General features: G+C 45.4%; 24 non-coding genes across 24 annotated transcripts; 18 read left to right on the top strand and 6 right to left on the bottom strand.

Moving 5' to 3' along the window:
- Positions 1-950: 950 nt before the first annotated feature.
- LOC130102227 (U4 spliceosomal RNA) lies at positions 951-1,091 on the bottom strand. The gene has a single exon (XR_008809161.1). It is a non-coding gene; the product is annotated as a U4 spliceosomal RNA (small nuclear RNA).
- Positions 1,092-1,752: 661 nt separating this feature from the next.
- On the top strand, positions 1,753-1,834 carry trnas-gcu (transfer RNA serine (anticodon GCU)). Its single transcript has one exon. It is a non-coding gene; the product is annotated as a tRNA-Ser (tRNA).
- A 144-nt stretch (positions 1,835-1,978) lies between these two features.
- On the top strand, positions 1,979-2,060 carry trnas-gcu (transfer RNA serine (anticodon GCU)). The gene has a single exon. It is a non-coding gene; the product is annotated as a tRNA-Ser (tRNA).
- Positions 2,061-2,204: 144 nt separating this feature from the next.
- trnas-gcu (transfer RNA serine (anticodon GCU)) lies at positions 2,205-2,286 on the top strand. The gene has a single exon. It is a non-coding gene; the product is annotated as a tRNA-Ser (tRNA).
- Positions 2,287-2,430: 144 nt separating this feature from the next.
- Positions 2,431-2,512, top strand: trnas-gcu (transfer RNA serine (anticodon GCU)). The gene has a single exon. It is a non-coding gene; the product is annotated as a tRNA-Ser (tRNA).
- Positions 2,513-3,775: 1,263 nt separating this feature from the next.
- On the bottom strand, positions 3,776-3,916 carry LOC130101881 (U4 spliceosomal RNA). Its single transcript, XR_008809060.1, has one exon. It is a non-coding gene; the product is annotated as a U4 spliceosomal RNA (small nuclear RNA).
- A 661-nt stretch (positions 3,917-4,577) lies between these two features.
- Positions 4,578-4,659, top strand: trnas-gcu (transfer RNA serine (anticodon GCU)). Its single transcript has one exon. It is a non-coding gene; the product is annotated as a tRNA-Ser (tRNA).
- Positions 4,660-5,029: 370 nt separating this feature from the next.
- On the top strand, positions 5,030-5,111 carry trnas-gcu (transfer RNA serine (anticodon GCU)). The gene has a single exon. It is a non-coding gene; the product is annotated as a tRNA-Ser (tRNA).
- A 1,262-nt stretch (positions 5,112-6,373) lies between these two features.
- On the bottom strand, positions 6,374-6,514 carry LOC130102220 (U4 spliceosomal RNA). Its single transcript, XR_008809160.1, has one exon. It is a non-coding gene; the product is annotated as a U4 spliceosomal RNA (small nuclear RNA).
- A 661-nt stretch (positions 6,515-7,175) lies between these two features.
- On the top strand, positions 7,176-7,257 carry trnas-gcu (transfer RNA serine (anticodon GCU)). Its single transcript has one exon. It is a non-coding gene; the product is annotated as a tRNA-Ser (tRNA).
- Positions 7,258-7,401: 144 nt separating this feature from the next.
- On the top strand, positions 7,402-7,483 carry trnas-gcu (transfer RNA serine (anticodon GCU)). The gene has a single exon. It is a non-coding gene; the product is annotated as a tRNA-Ser (tRNA).
- A 144-nt stretch (positions 7,484-7,627) lies between these two features.
- Positions 7,628-7,709, top strand: trnas-gcu (transfer RNA serine (anticodon GCU)). The gene has a single exon. It is a non-coding gene; the product is annotated as a tRNA-Ser (tRNA).
- Positions 7,710-7,853: 144 nt separating this feature from the next.
- Positions 7,854-7,935, top strand: trnas-gcu (transfer RNA serine (anticodon GCU)). The gene has a single exon. It is a non-coding gene; the product is annotated as a tRNA-Ser (tRNA).
- A 1,263-nt stretch (positions 7,936-9,198) lies between these two features.
- LOC130101875 (U4 spliceosomal RNA) lies at positions 9,199-9,339 on the bottom strand. The gene has a single exon (XR_008809059.1). It is a non-coding gene; the product is annotated as a U4 spliceosomal RNA (small nuclear RNA).
- A 661-nt stretch (positions 9,340-10,000) lies between these two features.
- Positions 10,001-10,082, top strand: trnas-gcu (transfer RNA serine (anticodon GCU)). Its single transcript has one exon. It is a non-coding gene; the product is annotated as a tRNA-Ser (tRNA).
- Positions 10,083-10,226: 144 nt separating this feature from the next.
- Positions 10,227-10,308, top strand: trnas-gcu (transfer RNA serine (anticodon GCU)). Its single transcript has one exon. It is a non-coding gene; the product is annotated as a tRNA-Ser (tRNA).
- Positions 10,309-10,452: 144 nt separating this feature from the next.
- trnas-gcu (transfer RNA serine (anticodon GCU)) lies at positions 10,453-10,534 on the top strand. The gene has a single exon. It is a non-coding gene; the product is annotated as a tRNA-Ser (tRNA).
- A 1,262-nt stretch (positions 10,535-11,796) lies between these two features.
- On the bottom strand, positions 11,797-11,937 carry LOC130102217 (U4 spliceosomal RNA). Its single transcript, XR_008809159.1, has one exon. It is a non-coding gene; the product is annotated as a U4 spliceosomal RNA (small nuclear RNA).
- A 661-nt stretch (positions 11,938-12,598) lies between these two features.
- On the top strand, positions 12,599-12,680 carry trnas-gcu (transfer RNA serine (anticodon GCU)). Its single transcript has one exon. It is a non-coding gene; the product is annotated as a tRNA-Ser (tRNA).
- A 612-nt stretch (positions 12,681-13,292) lies between these two features.
- On the top strand, positions 13,293-13,374 carry trnas-gcu (transfer RNA serine (anticodon GCU)). Its single transcript has one exon. It is a non-coding gene; the product is annotated as a tRNA-Ser (tRNA).
- Positions 13,375-13,518: 144 nt separating this feature from the next.
- Positions 13,519-13,600, top strand: trnas-gcu (transfer RNA serine (anticodon GCU)). Its single transcript has one exon. It is a non-coding gene; the product is annotated as a tRNA-Ser (tRNA).
- Positions 13,601-14,862: 1,262 nt separating this feature from the next.
- On the bottom strand, positions 14,863-15,003 carry LOC130102390 (U4 spliceosomal RNA). The gene has a single exon (XR_008809205.1). It is a non-coding gene; the product is annotated as a U4 spliceosomal RNA (small nuclear RNA).
- Positions 15,004-15,664: 661 nt separating this feature from the next.
- Positions 15,665-15,746, top strand: trnas-gcu (transfer RNA serine (anticodon GCU)). The gene has a single exon. It is a non-coding gene; the product is annotated as a tRNA-Ser (tRNA).
- A 144-nt stretch (positions 15,747-15,890) lies between these two features.
- On the top strand, positions 15,891-15,972 carry trnas-gcu (transfer RNA serine (anticodon GCU)). Its single transcript has one exon. It is a non-coding gene; the product is annotated as a tRNA-Ser (tRNA).
- The last annotated feature ends 1,043 nt before the right edge of the window (positions 15,973-17,015 follow it).

The following is a 17,015-nucleotide window of genomic DNA, read 5'->3' as shown; positions in this document are numbered from 1 at the left end:
TTGCACAGCGCGAGCGCGTACCGTCGTTCAAACTCAAGATTTCCGGCGTGCTGCAGCTGTGCTTATGACGGAGAAACAACCTAAACTGCCAATTCTCGAGTGACACCTGCTCATAAAACAAAGAGGTAAAAGGAAAAAGACTGATGACGATAAACAAGCGAAAAAGAAAGAATTACACAGAGCCCATTGACTCGGTGTCAAAACTCTAGCCGCATAACATGTAGATAAAATGTCACGCACTCTGCTAAGCAACAATTAAAACCTGCTAATTCACTGGCTTGTCATGTTGCTGAAATAATGTACTAGCACACCTTATCTAGCATTATATATCGCTAGAATAATTACTTACATACTCTAACGTTAGTTACCGTTATCTTACTAGCTATTTATAACTTATAGAAAGAGTGCAACGATAAAGTTACATGTAGGCCATTGCAAAATACATAATGATTTGAGGACCAAGTTTGTAGTCAAAGTATGGGCAGGCCATAGTCAATGTAAAGCATATTATTGACGTTTAGTCCCTATTAGTAAATGTGCCATATAACTTTTTATCCGCTATTATCAGTGGCCCTGTTTACTAGCCTGCTGTGGAGGGAGGGCTGTAGCGCAGCAGAGAGCAAGGGGGTGGGACCTGTAAGTTGTGCTTGTTCAAATTTTCAGGCTAAGTCAACGTTTTCTCAAAACTCCCTACTGCAGCTTTAATATAATATAATTATAGCTGCAGAAAATGCTCATGTTAATTTCTTAAAACATTGTTGAGGACAGGGTCAATACAAGAAGCCCCCTGGTGCATGGATATGACCATTAGAAATACAAAAACACATTCTAAGGGAGGTCCTAATCCTGGCTACACCAGCCTTGTTCAAGCTCATGCTTTCGCCACCACAGCGAAAGCAGCACGTTCAGGGAGCCAAAACACAATTCTTTTTTTTCAACAAGTCACGAAGCCTCATAAGAAGCTGACAAAAATTGCCAAGGCTGACTGTATTTCAAGTCATCCCAGCAGGGTATTGGGTAAAGTTTTCAACCAGCAAAGATCACGTCTCGGATGAGCCTCATAGACTACGATATTGCCTCTGCGAAAGAATGCCTGGCGAAGGTAGCGACGTCTCCGGTGCTTTTATCTGGACATGTAACGACAGGGTGGTATCAAGCTTTAAACTGCCATGTAATAAGCTTTTTGGCACTGACGGCTGCATGGTGTGTCTACGAAACAGGCGAGTGATGTGCACAAAAAGGTTTATTCATTGTTCTCTCTTCACTCAAAGAACAAAAAGTGTGCTGCTTTCGTAATTTTGGGGGGAAAGAATTATGGGTATCCTGGTAGCAAAGGGGCGGAGTTATAACGCTCAATCTCCAAGAATATGTTTGAGTTCGGGATCGATTCGACGAGCCCCCTACGAGGTTGGGTAGGATAATGAAGAGTGCAAGGACACTGCAAACATATTCTGAGAGAGGTCCAATCCAAGCTATGCTGCCTTTTTCTCGACACAGGCGTTCTCTCTAGGTTCTTTCCAACAAAGCAGAAGCAGCACAGAAAATAAACATAAGCACATCTCCCTCTATCAACACAGTTGTGAGTCTCCTAACCCATAGAACCCAATGCTCCTTGCAGGTCAGTCGAAGGGTTACCGTCAACTGACCTGCAAAGCCGTTCAAAGTACCTTGCTGACAACTTTAACAACATCATCCTTAAAATAGCTGCAGAAACACACCACAGCCCAGCTTCGGGCAGACTTGCAGGCGATTGACGAGGTGGCCGAGTGGTTAAGGCGATGGACTGCTAATCCATTGTGCTCTGCACGCGTGGGTTCGAATCCCATCCTCGTCGATTGATGTCTTTAGTGTTTCGAGAGAGCCAAGTGCGCCTGGAAAAGCCGTTCAAAGTACCTTGCTGACAACTTTAACAACATCATCCTTAAAATAGCTGCAGAAACACACCACAGCCCAGCTTCGGGCAGACTTGCAGGCGAGTGACGAGGTGGCCGAGTGGTTAAGGCGATGGACTGCTAATCCATTGTGCTCTGCACGCGTGGGTTCGAATCCCATCCTCGTCGTTTGATGTCTTTAGTGTTTCGAGAGAGCCAAGTGCGACTGGCAAAGCCGTTCAATGAAATTTGCTGCCAACTTTAACAACATCATCCTTAAAATAGCTGCAGAAACACACCACAGCCCAGCTTCGGGCAGACGTGCCGGCGAGTGACGAGGTGGCCGAGTGGTTAAGGCGATGGACTGCTAATCCATTGTGCTCTGCACGCGTGGGTTCGAATCCCATCCTCGTCGATTGATGTCTTTAGTGTTTCGAGAGAGCCAAGTGCGCCTGGAAAAGCCGTTCAAAGTACCTTGCTGCCAACTTTGACGACATCATCCTTAAAATAGCTGCAGAAACACACCACAGCCCAGCTTCGGGCAAACGTGCAGGCGAGTGACGAGGTGGCCGAGTGGTTAAGGCGATGGACTGCTAATCCATTGTGCTCTGCACGCGTGGGTTCGAATCCCATCCTCGTCGTATGATGTCTTTAGTGTTTCGAGAGAGCCAAGTGCGCCTGGCAAAGCCGTTCAAAGTACCTTGCTGCCAACTTTAACGACATCATCCTTAAAGCTGCTGTAGGTAACTTTTGAAAAAATGTATTTGCTAAAACTGTCATTATGTCCTGACAGTAGAATATGAGACAGATAATCTGTGTAAAAATCACGCTCCTCTGGCTCCTCCTAGTGGTCCTATTGCCATTTGCAAGAAATACACGCTCCCGGTCAGAAACAACCGGAATGTCTTAGAAGTGTCAATCACGCTCGTGTACGCGCTGATCACACCCCTCTCTTGCACAGCGCGAGCGCGTACCGTCGTTCAAACTCAAGATTTCCGGCGTGCTGCAGCTGTGCTTATGACGGAGAAACAACCTAAACTGCCAATTCTCGAGTGACACCTGCTCATAAAACAAAGAGGTAAAAGGAAAAAGACTGATGACGATAAACAAGCGAAAAAGAAAGAATTACACAGAGCCCATTGACTCGGTGTCAAAACTCTAGCCGCATAACATGTAGATAAAATGTCACGCACTCTGCTAAGCAACAATTAAAACCTGCTAATTCACTGGCTTGTCATGTTGCTGAAATAATGTACTAGCACACCTTATCTAGCATTATATATCGCTAGAATAAATACTTACATACTCTAACGTTAGTTACCGTTATCTTACTAGCTATTTATAACTTATAGAAAGAGTGCAACGATAAAGTTACATGTAGGCCATTGCAAAATACATAATGATTTGAGGACCAAGTTTGTAGTCAAAGTATGGGCAGGCCATAGTCAATGTAAAGCATATTATTGACGTTTAGTCCCTATTAGTAAATGTGCCATATAACTTTTTATCCGCTGTTATCAGTGGCCCTGTTTACTAGCCTGCTGTGGAGGGAGGGCTGTAGCGCAGCAGAGAGCAAGGGGGTGGGACCTGTAAGTTGTGCTTGTTCAAATTTTCAGGCTAAGTCAACGTTTTCTCAAAACTCCCTACTGCAGCTTTAATATAATATAATTATAGCTGCAGAAAATGCTCATGTTAATTTCTTAAAACATTGTTGAGGACAGGGTCAATACAAGAAGCCCCCTGGTGCATGGATATGACCATTAGAAATACAAAAACACATTCTAAGGGAGGTCCTAATCCTGGCTACACCAGCCTTATTCAAGCTCATGCTTTCGCCACCACAGCGAAAGCAGCACGTTCAGGGAGCCAAAAACACAATTCTTTTTTTTCAACAAGTCACGAAGCCTCATAAGAAGCTGACAAAAATTGCCAAGGCTGACTGTATTTCAAGTCATCCCAGCGGGGTATTGGGTAAAGTTTTCAACCAGCAAAGATCACGTCTCGGATGAGCCTCATAGACTACGATATTGCCTCTGCGAAAGAATGCCTGGCGAAGGTAGCGACGTCTCCCGTGCTTTTATCTGGACATGTAACGACAGGGTGGTATCAAGCTTTAAACTGCCATGTAATAAGCTTTTTGGCACTGACGGCTGCATGGTGTGTCTACGAAACAGGCGAGTGATGTGCACAAAAAGGTTTATTCCTTGTTCTCTCTTCACTCAAAGAACAAAAAGTGTGCTGCTTTCGTAATTTTGGGGGGAAAGAATTATGGGTATCCTGGTAGCAAAGGGGCGGAGTTATAACGCTCAATCTCCAAGAATATGTTTGAGTTCGGGATCGATTCGACGAGCCCCCTACGAGGTTGGGTAGGATAATGAAGAGTGCAAGGACACTGCAAACATATTCTGAGAGAGGTCCAATGCAAGCTATGCTGCCTTTTTCTCGACACAGGCGTTCTCTCTAGGTTCTTTCCAACAAAGCAGAAGCAGCACAGAAAATAAACATAAGCACATCTCCCTCTATCAACACAGTTGTGAGTCTCCTAACCCATAGAACCCAATGCTCCTTGCAGGTCAGTCGAAGGGTTACCGTCAACTGACCTGCAAAGCCGTTCAAAGTACCTTGCTGACAACTTTAACAACATCATCCTTAAAATAGCTGCAGAAACACACCACAGCCCAGCTTCGGGCAGACTTGCAGGCGAGTGACGAGGTGGCCGAGTGGTTAAGGCGATGGACTGCTAATCCATTGTGCTCTGCACGCGTGGGTTCGAATCCCATCCTCGTCGATTGATGTCTTTAGTGTTTCGAGAGAGCCAAGTGCGCCTGGAAAAGCCGTTCAAAGTACCTTGCTGCCAACTTTAACAACATCATCCTTAAAATAGCTGCAGAAACACACCACAGCCCAGCTTCGGGCAGACTTGCAGGCGAGTGACGACGTGGCCGAGTGGTTAAGGCGATGGACTGCTAATCCATTGTGCTCTGCACGCGTGGGTTCGAATCCCATCCTCGTCGTTTGATGTCTTTAGTGTTTCGAGAGAGCCAAGTGCGACTGGCAAAGCCGTTCAATGAAATTTGCTGCCAACTTTAACAACATCATCCTTAAAATAGCTGCAGAAACACACCACAGCCCAGCTTCGGGCAGACGTGCCGGCGAGTGACGAGGTGGCCGAGTGGTTAAGGCGATGGACTGCTAATCCATTGTGCTCTGCACGCGTGGGTTCGAATCCCATCCTCGTCGTATGATGTCTTTAGTGTTTCGAGAGAGCCAAGTGCGCCTGGCAAAGCCGTTCAAAGTACCTTGCTGCCAACTTTAACGACATCATCCTTAAAGCTGCTGTAGGTAACTTTTGAAAAAATGTATTTGCTAAAACTGTCATTATGTCCTGACAGTAGAATATGAGACAGATAATCTGTGTAAAAATCACGCTCCTCTGGCTCCTCCTAGTGGTCCTATTGCCATTTGCAAGAAATACACGCTCCCGGTCAGAAACAACCGGAATGTCTTAGAAGTGTCAATCACGCTCGTGTACGCGCTGATCACACCCCTCTCTTGCACAGCGCGAGCGCGTACCGTCGTTCAAACTCAAGATTTCCGGCGTGCTGCAGCTGTGCTTATGACGGAGAAACAACCTAAACTGCCAATTCTCGAGTGACACCTGCTCATAAAACAAAGAGGTAAAAGGAAAAAGACTGATGACGATAAACAAGCGAAAAAGAAAGAATTACACAGAGCCCATTGACTCGGTGTCAAAACTCTAGCCGCATAACATGTAGATAAAATGTCACGCACTCTGCTAAGCAACAATTAAAACCTGCTAATTCACTGGCTTGTCATGTTGCTGAAATAATGTACTAGCACACCTTATCTAGCATTATATATCGCTAGAATAATTACTTACATACTCTAACGTTAGTTACCGTTATCTTACTAGCTATTTATAACTTATAGAAAGAGTGCAACGATAAAGTTACATGTAGGCCATTGCAAAATACATAATGATTTGAGGACCAAGTTTGTAGTCAAAGTATGGGCAGGCCATAGTCAATGTAAAGCATATTATTGACGTTTAGTCCCTATTAGTAAATGTGCCATATAACTTTTTATCCGCTATTATCAGTGGCCCTGTTTACTAGCCTGCTGTGGAGGGAGGGCTGTAGCGCAGCAGAGAGCAAGGGGGTGGGACCTGTAAGTTGTGCTTGTTCAAATTTTCAGGCTAAGTCAACGTTTTCTCAAAACTCCCTACTGCAGCTTTAATATAATATAATTATAGCTGCAGAAAATGCTCATGTTAATTTCTTAAAACATTGTTGAGGACAGGGTCAATACAAGAAGCCCCCTGGTGCATGGATATGACCATTAGAAATACAAAAACACATTCTAAGGGAGGTCCTAATCCTGGCTACACCAGCCTTGTTCAAGCTCATGCTTTCGCCACCACAGCGAAAGCAGCACGTTCAGGGAGCCAAAACACAATTCTTTTTTTTCAACAAGTCACGAAGCCTCATAAGAAGCTGACAAAAATTGCCAAGGCTGACTGTATTTCAAGTCATCCCAGCAGGGTATTGGGTAAAGTTTTCAACCAGCAAAGATCACGTCTCGGATGAGCCTCATAGACTACGATATTGCCTCTGCGAAAGAATGCCTGGCGAAGGTAGCGACGTCTCCGGTGCTTTTATCTGGACATGTAACGACAGGGTGGTATCAAGCTTTAAACTGCCATGTAATAAGCTTTTTGGCACTGACGGCTGCATGGTGTGTCTACGAAACAGGCGAGTGATGTGCACAAAAAGGTTTATTCATTGTTCTCTCTTCACTCAAAGAACAAAAAGTGTGCTGCTTTCGTAATTTTGGGGGGAAAGAATTATGGGTATCCTGGTAGCAAAGGGGCGGAGTTATAACGCTCAATCTCCAAGAATATGTTTGAGTTCGGGATCGATTCGACGAGCCCCCTACGAGGTTGGGTAGGATAATGAAGAGTGCAAGGACACTGCAAACATATTCTGAGAGAGGTCCAATCCAAGCTATGCTGCCTTTTTCTCGACACAGGCGTTCTCTCTAGGTTCTTTCCAACAAAGCAGAAGCAGCACAGAAAATAAACATAAGCACATCTCCCTCTATCAACACAGTTGTGAGTCTCCTAACCCATAGAACCCAATGCTCCTTGCAGGTCAGTCGAAGGGTTACCGTCAACTGACCTGCAAAGCCGTTCAAAGTACCTTGCTGACAACTTTAACAACATCATCCTTAAAATAGCTGCAGAAACACACCACAGCCCAGCTTCGGGCAGACTTGCAGGCGATTGACGAGGTGGCCGAGTGGTTAAGGCGATGGACTGCTAATCCATTGTGCTCTGCACGCGTGGGTTCGAATCCCATCCTCGTCGATTGATGTCTTTAGTGTTTCGAGAGAGCCAAGTGCGCCTGGAAAAGCCGTTCAAAGTACCTTGCTGACAACTTTAACAACATCATCCTTAAAATAGCTGCAGAAACACACCACAGCCCAGCTTCGGGCAGACTTGCAGGCGAGTGACGAGGTGGCCGAGTGGTTAAGGCGATGGACTGCTAATCCATTGTGCTCTGCACGCGTGGGTTCGAATCCCATCCTCGTCGTTTGATGTCTTTAGTGTTTCGAGAGAGCCAAGTGCGACTGGCAAAGCCGTTCAATGAAATTTGCTGCCAACTTTAACAACATCATCCTTAAAATAGCTGCAGAAACACACCACAGCCCAGCTTCGGGCAGACGTGCCGGCGAGTGACGAGGTGGCCGAGTGGTTAAGGCGATGGACTGCTAATCCATTGTGCTCTGCACGCGTGGGTTCGAATCCCATCCTCGTCGATTGATGTCTTTAGTGTTTCGAGAGAGCCAAGTGCGCCTGGAAAAGCCGTTCAAAGTACCTTGCTGCCAACTTTGACGACATCATCCTTAAAATAGCTGCAGAAACACACCACAGCCCAGCTTCGGGCAAACGTGCAGGCGAGTGACGAGGTGGCCGAGTGGTTAAGGCGATGGACTGCTAATCCATTGTGCTCTGCACGCGTGGGTTCGAATCCCATCCTCGTCGTATGATGTCTTTAGTGTTTCGAGAGAGCCAAGTGCGCCTGGCAAAGCCGTTCAAAGTACCTTGCTGCCAACTTTAACGACATCATCCTTAAAGCTGCTGTAGGTAACTTTTGAAAAAATGTATTTGCTAAAACTGTCATTATGTCCTGACAGTAGAATATGAGACAGATAATCTGTGTAAAAATCACGCTCCTCTGGCTCCTCCTAGTGGTCCTATTGCCATTTGCAAGAAATACACGCTCCCGGTCAGAAACAACCGGAATGTCTTAGAAGTGTCAATCACGCTCGTGTACGCGCTGATCACACCCCTCTCTTGCACAGCGCGAGCGCGTACCGTCGTTCAAACTCAAGATTTCCGGCGTGCTGCAGCTGTGCTTATGACGGAGAAACAACCTAAACTGCCAATTCTCGAGTGACACCTGCTCATAAAACAAAGAGGTAAAAGGAAAAAGACTGATGACGATAAACAAGCGAAAAAGAAAGAATTACACAGAGCCCATTGACTCGGTGTCAAAACTCTAGCCGCATAACATGTAGATAAAATGTCACGCACTCTGCTAAGCAACAATTAAAACCTGCTAATTCACTGGCTTGTCATGTTGCTGAAATAATGTACTAGCACACCTTATCTAGCATTATATATCGCTAGAATAAATACTTACATACTCTAACGTTAGTTACCGTTATCTTACTAGCTATTTATAACTTATAGAAAGAGTGCAACGATAAAGTTACATGTAGGCCATTGCAAAATACATAATGATTTGAGGACCAAGTTTGTAGTCAAAGTATGGGCAGGCCATAGTCAATGTAAAGCATATTATTGACGTTTAGTCCCTATTAGTAAATGTGCCATATAACTTTTTATCCGCTGTTATCAGTGGCCCTGTTTACTAGCCTGCTGTGGAGGGAGGGCTGTAGCGCAGCAGAGAGCAAGGGGGTGGGACCTGTAAGTTGTGCTTGTTCAAATTTTCAGGCTAAGTCAACGTTTTCTCAAAACTCCCTACTGCAGCTTTAATATAATATAATTATAGCTGCAGAAAATGCTCATGTTAATTTCTTAAAACATTGTTGAGGACAGGGTCAATACAAGAAGCCCCCTGGTGCATGGATATGACCATTAGAAATACAAAAACACATTCTAAGGGAGGTCCTAATCCTGGCTACACCAGCCTTATTCAAGCTCATGCTTTCGCCACCACAGCGAAAGCAGCACGTTCAGGGAGCCAAAAACACAATTCTTTTTTTTCAACAAGTCACGAAGCCTCATAAGAAGCTGACAAAAATTGCCAAGGCTGACTGTATTTCAAGTCATCCCAGCGGGGTATTGGGTAAAGTTTTCAACCAGCAAAGATCACGTCTCGGATGAGCCTCATAGACTACGATATTGCCTCTGCGAAAGAATGCCTGGCGAAGGTAGCGACGTCTCCCGTGCTTTTATCTGGACATGTAACGACAGGGTGGTATCAAGCTTTAAACTGCCATGTAATAAGCTTTTTGGCACTGACGGCTGCATGGTGTGTCTACGAAACAGGCGAGTGATGTGCACAAAAAGGTTTATTCCTTGTTCTCTCTTCACTCAAAGAACAAAAAGTGTGCTGCTTTCGTAATTTTGGGGGGAAAGAATTATGGGTATCCTGGTAGCAAAGGGGCGGAGTTATAACGCTCAATCTCCAAGAATATGTTTGAGTTCGGGATCGATTCGACGAGCCCCCTACGAGGTTGGGTAGGATAATGAAGAGTGCAAGGACACTGCAAACATATTCTGAGAGAGGTCCAATGCAAGCTATGCTGCCTTTTTCTCGACACAGGCGTTCTCTCTAGGTTCTTTCCAACAAAGCAGAAGCAGCACAGAAAATAAACATAAGCACATCTCCCTCTATCAACACAGTTGTGAGTCTCCTAACCCATAGAACCCAATGCTCCTTGCAGGTCAGTCGAAGGGTTACCGTCAACTGACCTGCAAAGCCGTTCAAAGTACCTTGCTGACAACTTTAACAACATCATCCTTAAAATAGCTGCAGAAACACACCACAGCCCAGCTTCGGGCAGACTTGCAGGCGAGTGACGAGGTGGCCGAGTGGTTAAGGCGATGGACTGCTAATCCATTGTGCTCTGCACGCGTGGGTTCGAATCCCATCCTCGTCGATTGATGTCTTTAGTGTTTCGAGAGAGCCAAGTGCGCCTGGAAAAGCCGTTCAAAGTACCTTGCTGCCAACTTTAACAACATCATCCTTAAAATAGCTGCAGAAACACACCACAGCCCAGCTTCGGGCAGACTTGCAGGCGAGTGACGAGGTGGCCGAGTGGTTAAGGCGATGGACTGCTAATCCATTGTGCTCTGCACGCGTGGGTTCGAATCCCATCCTCGTCGTTTGATGTCTTTAGTGTTTCGAGAGAGCCAAGTGCGACTGGCAAAGCCGTTCAATGAAATTTGCTGCCAACTTTAACAACATCATCCTTAAAATAGCTGCAGAAACACACCACAGCCCAGCTTCGGGCAGACGTGCCGGCGAGTGACGAGGTGGCCGAGTGGTTAAGGCGATGGACTGCTAATCCATTGTGCTCTGCACGCGTGGGTTCGAATCCCATCCTCGTCGTATGATGTCTTTAGTGTTTCGAGAGAGCCAAGTGCGCCTGGCAAAGCCGTTCAAAGTACCTTGCTGCCAACTTTAACGACATCATCCTTAAAGCTGCTGTAGGTAACTTTTGAAAAAATGTATTTGCTAAAACTGTCATTATGTCCTGACAGTAGAATATGAGACAGATAATCTGTGTAAAAATCACGCTCCTCTGGCTCCTCCTAGTGGTCCTATTGCCATTTGCAAGAAATACACGCTCCCGGTCAGAAACAACCGGAATGTCTTAGAAGTGTCAATCACGCTCGTGTACGCGCTGATCACACCCCTCTCTTGCACAGCGCGAGCGCGTACCGTCGTTCAAACTCAAGATTTCCGGCGTGCTGCAGCTGTGCTTATGACGGAGAAACAACCTAAACTGCCAATTCTCGAGTGACACCTGCTCATAAAACAAAGAGGTAAAAGGAAAAAGACTGATGACGATAAACAAGCGAAAAAGAAAGAATTACACAGAGCCCATTGACTCGGTGTCAAAACTCTAGCCGCATAACATGTAGATAAAATGTCACGCACTCTGCTAAGCAACAATTAAAACCTGCTAATTCACTGGCTTGTCATGTTGCTGAAATAATGTACTAGCACACCTTATCTAGCATTATATATCGCTAGAATAATTACTTACATACTCTAACGTTAGTTACCGTTATCTTACTAGCTATTTATAACTTATAGAAAGAGTGCAACGATAAAGTTACATGTAGGCCATTGCAAAATACATAATGATTTGAGGACCAAGTTTGTAGTCAAAGTATGGGCAGGCCATAGTCAATGTAAAGCATATTATTGACGTTTAGTCCCTATTAGTAAATGTGCCATATAACTTTTTATCCGCTATTATCAGTGGCCCTGTTTACTAGCCTGCTGTGGAGGGAGGGCTGTAGCGCAGCAGAGAGCAAGGGGGTGGGACCTGTAAGTTGTGCTTGTTCAAATTTTCAGGCTAAGTCAACGTTTTCTCAAAACTCCCTACTGCAGCTTTAATATAATATAATTATAGCTGCAGAAAATGCTCATGTTAATTTCTTAAAACATTGTTGAGGACAGGGTCAATACAAGAAGCCCCCTGGTGCATGGATATGACCATTAGAAATACAAAAACACATTCTAAGGGAGGTCCTAATCCTGGCTACACCAGCCTTGTTCAAGCTCATGCTTTCGCCACCACAGCGAAAGCAGCACGTTCAGGGAGCCAAAACACAATTCTTTTTTTTCAACAAGTCACGAAGCCTCATAAGAAGCTGACAAAAATTGCCAAGGCTGACTGTATTTCAAGTCATCCCAGCAGGGTATTGGGTAAAGTTTTCAACCAGCAAAGATCACGTCTCGGATGAGCCTCATAGACTACGATATTGCCTCTGCGAAAGAATGCCTGGCGAAGGTAGCGACGTCTCCGGTGCTTTTATCTGGACATGTAACGACAGGGTGGTATCAAGCTTTAAACTGCCATGTAATAAGCTTTTTGGCACTGACGGCTGCATGGTGTGTCTACGAAACAGGCGAGTGATGTGCACAAAAAGGTTTATTCATTGTTCTCTCTTCACTCAAAGAACAAAAAGTGTGCTGCTTTCGTAATTTTGGGGGGAAAGAATTATGGGTATCCTGGTAGCAAAGGGGCGGAGTTATAACGCTCAATCTCCAAGAATATGTTTGAGTTCGGGATCGATTCGACGAGCCCCCTACGAGGTTGGGTAGGATAATGAAGAGTGCAAGGACACTGCAAACATATTCTGAGAGAGGTCCAATCCAAGCTATGCTGCCTTTTTCTCGACACAGGCGTTCTCTCTAGGTTCTTTCCAACAAAGCAGAAGCAGCACAGAAAATAAACATAAGCACATCTCCCTCTATCAACACAGTTGTGAGTCTCCTAACCCATAGAACCCAATGCTCCTTGCAGGTCAGTCGAAGGGTTACCGTCAACTGACCTGCAAAGCCGTTCAAAGTACCTTGCTGACAACTTTAACAACATCATCCTTAAAATAGCTGCAGAAACACACCACAGCCCAGCTTCGGGCAGACTTGCAGGCGATTGACGAGGTGGCCGAGTGGTTAAGGCGATGGACTGCTAATCCATTGTGCTCTGCACGCGTGGGTTCGAATCCCATCCTCGTCGATTGATGTCTTTAGTGTTTCGAGAGAGCCAAGTGCGCCTGGAAAAGCCGTTCAAAGTACCTTGCTGACAACTTTAACAACATCATCCTTAAAATAGCTGCAGAAACACACCACAGCCCAGCTTCGGGCAGACTTGCAGGCGAGTGACGAGGTGGCCGAGTGGTTAAGGCCACCGAGTGGTTAAGGCCACCGAGTGGTTAAGGCCACCGAGTGGTTAAGGCCACCGAGTGGTTAAGGCCACCGAGTGGTTAAGGCCACCGAGTGGTTAAGGCCACCGAGTGGTTAAGGCCACCGAGTGGTTAAGGCCACCGAGTGGTTAAGGCCACCGAGTGGTTAAGGCCACCGAGTGGTTAAGGCCACCGAGTGGTTAAGGCCACCGAGTGGTTAAGGCCACCGAGTGGTTAAGGCCACCAATGGACTGCTAATCCATTGTGCTCTGCACGCGTGGGTTCGAATCCCATCCTCGTCGTTTGATGTCTTTAGTGTTTCGAGAGAGCCAAGTGCGACTGGCAAAGCCGTTCAATGAAATTTGCTGCCAACTTTAACAACATCATCCTTAAAATAGCTGCAGAAACACACCACAGCCCAGCTTCGGGCGGACGTGCCGGCGAGTGACGAGGTGGCCGAGTGGTTAAGGCGATGGACTGCTAATCCATTGTGCTCTGCACGCGTGGGTTCGAATCCCATCCTCGTCGATTGATGTCTTTAGTGTTTCGAGAGAGCCAAGTGCGCCTGGAAAAGCCGTTCAAAGTACCTTGCTGCCAACTTTGACGACATCATCCTTAAAATAGCTGCAGAAACACACCACAGCCCAGCTTCGGGCAAACGTGCAGGCGAGTGACGAGGTGGCCGAGTGGTTAAGGCGATGGACTGCTAATCCATTGTGCTCTGCACGCGTGGGTTCGAATCCCATCCTCGTCGTATGATGTCTTTAGTGTTTCGAGAGAGCCAAGTGCGCCTGGCAAAGCCGTTCAAAGTACCTTGCTGCCAACTTTAACGACATCATCCTTAAAGCTGCTGTAGGTAACTTTTGAAAAAATGTATTTGCTAAAACTGTCATTATGTCCTGACAGTAGAATATGAGACAGATAATCTGTGTAAAAATCACGCTCCTCTGGCTCCTCCTAGTGGTCCTATTGCCATTTGCAAGAAATACACGCTCCCGGTCAGAAACAACCGGAATGTCTTAGAAGTGTCAATCACGCTCGTGTACGCGCTGATCACACCCCTCTCTTGCACAGCGCGAGCGCGTACCGTCGTTCAAACTCAAGATTTCCGGCGTGCTGCAGCTGTGCTTATGACGGAGAAACAACCTAAACTGCCAATTCTCGAGTGACACCTGCTCATAAAACAAAGAGGTAAAAGGAAAAAGACTGATGACGATAAACAAGCGAAAAAGAAAGAATTACACAGAGCCCATTGACTCGGTGTCAAAACTCTAGCCGCATAACATGTAGATAAAATGTCACGCACTCTGCTAAGCAACAATTAAAACCTGCTAATTCACTGGCTTGTCATGTTGCTGAAATAATGTACTAGCACACCTTATCTAGCATTATATATCGCTAGAATAATTACTTACATACTCTAACGTTAGTTACCGTTATCTTACTAGCTATTTATAACTTATAGAAAGAGTGCAACGATAAAGTTACATGTAGGCCATTGCAAAATACATAATGATTTGAGGACCAAGTTTGTAGTCAAAGTATGGGCAGGCCATAGTCAATGTAAAGCATATTATTGACGTTTAGTCCCTATTAGTAAATGTGCCATATAACTTTTTATCCGCTATTATCAGTGGCCCTGTTTACTAGCCTGCTGTGGAGGGAGGGCTGTAGCGCAGCAGAGAGCAAGGGGGTGGGACCTGTAAGTTGTGCTTGTTCAAATTTTCAGGCTAAGTCAACGTTTTCTCAAAACTCCCTACTGCAGCTTTAATATAATATAATTATAGCTGCAGAAAATGCTCATGTTAATTTCTTAAAACATTGTTGAGGACAGGGTCAATACAAGAAGCCCCCTGGTGCATGGATATGACCATTAGAAATACAAAAACACATTCTAAGGGAGGTCCTAATCCTGGCTACACCAGCCTTGTTCAAGCTCATGCTTTCGCCACCACAGCGAAAGCAGCACGTTCAGGGAGCCAAAACACAATTCTTTTTTTTCAACAAGTCACGAAGCCTCATAAGAAGCTGACAAAAATTGCCAAGGCTGACTGTATTTCAAGTCATCCCAGCAGATTATTGGGTAGAGTTTTCAACCAGCAAAGATCACGTCTCGGATGAGCCTCATAGACTACGATATTGCCTCTGCGAAAGAATGCCAGGCGAAGGTAGCGACGTCTCCGGTGCTTTTATCTGGACATGTAACGACAGGGTGGTATCAAGCTTTAAACTGCCATGTAATAAGCTTTTTGGCACTGACGGCTGCATGGTGTGTCTACGAAACAGGCGAGTGATGTGCACAAAAAGGTTTATTCATTGTTCTCTCTTCACTCAAAGAACAAAAAGTGTGCTGCTTTCGTAATTTTGGGGGGAAAGAATTATGGGTATCCTGGTAGCAAAGGGGCGGAGTTATAACGCTCAATCTCCAAGAATATGTTTGAGTTCGGGATCGATTCGACGAGCCCCCTACGAGGTTGGGTAGGATAATGAAGAGTGCAAGGACACTGCAAACATATTCTGAGAGAGGTCCAATCCAAGCTATGCTGCCTTTTTCTCGACACAGGCGTTCTCTCTAGGTTCTTTCCAACAAAGCAGAAGCAGCACAGAAAATAAACATAAGCACATCTCCCTCTATCAACACAGTTGTGAGTCTCCTAACCCATAGAACCCAATGCTCCTTGCAGGTCAGTCGAAGGGTTACCGTCAACTGACCTGCAAAGCCGTTCAAAGTACCTTGCTGACAACTTTAACAACATCATCCTTAAAATAGCTGCAGAAACACACCACAGCCCAGCTTCGGGCAGACTTGCAGGCGAGTGACGAGGTGGCCGAGTGGTTAAGGCGATGGACTGCTAATCCATTGTGCTCTGCACGCGTGGGTTCGAATCCCATCCTCGTCGATTGATGTCTTTAGTGTTTCGAGAGAGCCAAGTGCGCCTGGAAAAGCCGTTCAAAGTACCTTGCTGACAACTTTAACAACATCATCCTTAAAATAGCTGCAGAAACACACCACAGCCCAGCTTCGGGCAGACTTGCAGGCGAGTGACGAGGTGGCCGAGTGGTTAAGGCGATGGACTGCTAATCCATTGTGCTCTGCACGCGTGGGTTCGAATCCCATCCTCGTCGTATGATGTCTTTAGTGTTTCGAGAGAGCCAAGTGCGCCTGGCAAAGCCGTTCAAAGTACCTTGCTGCCAACTTTAACGACATCATCCTTAAAGCTGCTGTAGGTAACTTTTGAAAAAATGTATTTGCTAAAACTGTCATTATGTCCTGACAGTAGAATATGAGACAGATAATCTGTGTAAAAATCACGCTCCTCTGGCTCCTCCTAGTGGTCCTATTGCCATTTGCAAGAAATACACGCTCCCGGTCAGAAACAACCGGAATGTCTTAGAAGTGTCAATCACGCTCGTGTACGCGCTGATCACACCCCTCTCTTGCACAGCGCGAGCGCGTACCGTCGTTCAAACTCAAGATTTCCGGCGTGCTGCAGCTGTGCTTATGACGGAGAAACAACCTAAACTGCCAATTCTCGAGTGACACCTGCTCATAAAACAAAGAGGTAAAAGGAAAAAGACTGATGACGATAAACAAGCGAAAAAGAAAGAATTACACAGAGCCCATTGACTCGGTGTCAAAACTCTAGCCGCATAACATGTAGATAAAATGTCACGCACTCTGCTAAGCAACAATTAAAACCTGCTAATTCACTGGCTTGTCATGTTGCTGAAATAATGTACTAGCACACCTTATCTAGCATTATATATCGCTAGAATAATTACTTACATACTCTAACGTTAGTTACCGTTATCTTACTAGCTATTTATAACTTATAGAAAGAGTGCAACGATAAAGTTACATGTAGGCCATTGCAAAATACATAATGATTTGAGGACCAAGTTTGTAGTCAAAGTATGGGCAGGCCATAGTCAATGTAAAGCATATTATTGACGTTTAGTCCCTATTAGTAAATGTGCCATATAACTTTTTATCCGCTATTATCAGTGGCCCTGTTTACTAGCCTGCTGTGGAGGGAGGGCTGTAGCGCAGCAGAGAGCAAGGGGGTGGGACCTGTAAGTTGTGCTTGTTCAAATTTTCAGGCTAAGTCAACGTTTTCTCAAAACTCCCTACTGCAGCTTTAATATAATATAATTATAGCTGCAGAAAA

Source organism: Rhinichthys klamathensis, unplaced genomic scaffold, assembly GCF_029890125.1.
Source record: "Rhinichthys klamathensis goyatoka isolate OS25496 unplaced genomic scaffold, OSU_Roscu_1.1 h1tg000011l_1, whole genome shotgun sequence".
NCBI classification, from domain to species: Eukaryota; Metazoa; Chordata; class Actinopteri; order Cypriniformes; family Leuciscidae; genus Rhinichthys; species Rhinichthys klamathensis.
This window is presented reverse-complemented; position numbering and strand designations above follow the sequence as displayed.